We start from the raw sequence: 2,739 nt of genomic DNA, 5'->3' as shown, positions 1-2,739 counted from the left end.
ACATTACTTTGTGTAACTAAGTAATATCTTTTTAGAGTTACTTAAGGAAATTCAAATCAATTAGCAGGCTTTGGAAGACAATGATTTTGTTCCCCTGTGATTTCATTTACAAAAAAAGAAATTTTAATATTTCAGCAGTAGGAATAAAACTGAACTTTGAAGGGGTCAATTTTAGTTCAGGATTTGAAAGAGAAAATGTTTAAGTGAGTCTGGAGCTTAGTATAACACATGTGCTTCTTCTATCCACTTTTAGAATAACACCTTAGAGCAAATAAAACCAGCTGTGTAAATGAAAAATTAAAATTGGATGTTTAGAACAGTTCTTTATACTAAAGAATCAGTCACAAATTCATTGTATTCCTGCTGTGTCTGAATGTCAACAAATTGGTACCAACACCCCATGAGTATCTATCATCAGAAATGGCGCCCAATTCAGCTCTAAGGGGCTGACTGGGCTGTGAAATCCACCCTGTTCTCGCACTGCCTGTCTGGGATCTGCTGCTCTGTCTCTGCTCCTGGTCAAATCAAACGGACCAGCAGAACCACCCGAGCTCCCAGTGAAAGTCCCTTCCCACCTGGTTGCTGGTGGAGTTCCGGATGCTGGTGGAGTTCAGATCGCCATTAGTTGAATGCTGCTGGAGTATCAGTCACTGCAACACCACACCGTTGTGTCCGCTACTTTCCTGTGTCGGTCAGTCTCCAGGTACCCCTCTGCTGTTGTTCTGTCCCTTCCTATTTCCTGATTTATGTCCTCTCTGCTTCATCCTGATTAAATGTTTTTCCATCCACATATACATGTCCTTACCCTATTCTGCCATCTTGATTCTCCTTGTCTACAAATTCTAACTAAATAATCTGAAAACATCAACCAAAAATACAGATAATTTAAGATTAGCACTTCAATGATGTCATTTCCTATGAAACATAAAATGTTTGAGATCAGTCTATAATCCTACTGTTGAATAAGACTATGCATAATATAAAATAAATGATGTGTCTTGATCATCTACATCATCTTTGTTTCTCACATGGATGCCATCAGAGTCATAATCATCTCTTTTACAGCAGCAGTCTATTCTAGTTCACACAATTATATTAAACCAATATCCCTCAAGCCCCATGTATGAGATAAAAGATGTTGCATTCTCAGAGGCTTTCTCTGGATTCTCTCATCCTTTTCTGGCAGCAACGTATGCAGTTAGCATTTCCACAGAAACAAGGGATCACCCCTGAGCCAGCTCTGTCTTATGATTGATCCTAGCAGCCCATGGTGTCCACTGGCCACATTGTCACCTGGCAGTCTCATTATCCAAGTGTCAAGTGTTCCATCTATCCCAGAACTTTGTGACACAGGGAAACTTTGATTCTTCATGCAAAAGGCAGTTCTCTGTTGTAGGGTATTGAGGATGAGTACTTCAGCTTTTGAGTTCAGGACTGCCACACAACAGATTCTCCAGAACTGTTGGGTCTTCTGAACTATATGGCCCAAGTAACAGGGCAGACCTGGAGCAGATTTCTTCATCTCAAAATAGGCAGATTTTCAAGCCATCATTAGAGCAGTAGCCTCAAGTATATTATACTATTTTCACAGCCATCTGGAAGGAACACAACACTCAGTATCGTGACCTTTATCCTCAGAGTGGTGAGGATAAATGAAGATGACCAGGCTTGCCCAGACTATTGGATCTCTTAATACTCTACAATGAGTACAGAAACTCATCCTATGTTTGTAAAGTTTATTTCACAGTTGTTGTCACCTTGTGTCTTTCTAGGGCACCCTGAGTACTTTCTATTTTTTTATTTACTAGGCCCTCTCTCTGTGCAACATTATCAATCCAGTAGACCAGTTCAGTATCCTCAGAAAGTTGGAGCCACTAGAGGCTGAATTATCCACAACACTGTAAGGGCAAACATGACATCTTCTACTTAATTGTGCATTCATTCCTCATTATTTCAAAAACATTTTTCATGCTATTAAATATTCTTTGAAATACAGATTTTAGGAGTGGATGGTTAGCCTGGTGATTAAGATGCCAGATCTGAGATTGGAGTGCCTGGGTTTGAATTTTGTCTTCAGTTCTTGATTTTGGTTTCTGATCAGCATGCACTCAAAGCCAAAAATGATTGCGCAAGTAGTTGGGTTGCGACCACTGATGTAGGGAGACCTGGATTGTTTGCACTGCCACTGGCTCCAGCTTTGGCCCTGCCCCAGTCATTCAGAGTGCTTCAGACTTGAAATACAAAATGGGAGCTCATTGGCTGTGTCAGTCAGCCTCTTTGTGTCTCTACCTCTTAGGTCTATATATACTTGAACATTTTCATATGTTTATGGGATATACCTTTTTCTAGAGCTCCATGACAAGTTGCCAACAATCTCCAACCACATTATTTCCTGTTTTGTAGACATTAAAATCTTCTCATCTTGAAATTGGCAATATTCTCCAAACAATTTAAGACTCTAACTTCTTATCAGATTTTCATCAGAAATAAGATTTGCTCCTTTTAATTTAACCAGATATTTAAGAAACCCATTTAATAACTACTCTCTGAAGAGTTTAATTATACTAACACTGTAGGGTAAGTCCTTGCACTGTAGGATGATCCCTGCACTATTAGCCTTTCTTCTTATTCTCACACCACCAGCCCAGCAAGACCTGCTTGGCTAAATGTACATAGGTCTAATGCTTACCTCCATTCTTCTAAACTTTCTCCAAGTTTTCACTATATTTCTTTAATCAT

This window comes from Ochotona princeps, chromosome 9, assembly GCF_030435755.1.
Source record: "Ochotona princeps isolate mOchPri1 chromosome 9, mOchPri1.hap1, whole genome shotgun sequence".
Taxonomy (NCBI): domain Eukaryota; kingdom Metazoa; phylum Chordata; class Mammalia; order Lagomorpha; family Ochotonidae; genus Ochotona; species Ochotona princeps.
This window is presented reverse-complemented; position numbering follows the sequence as displayed.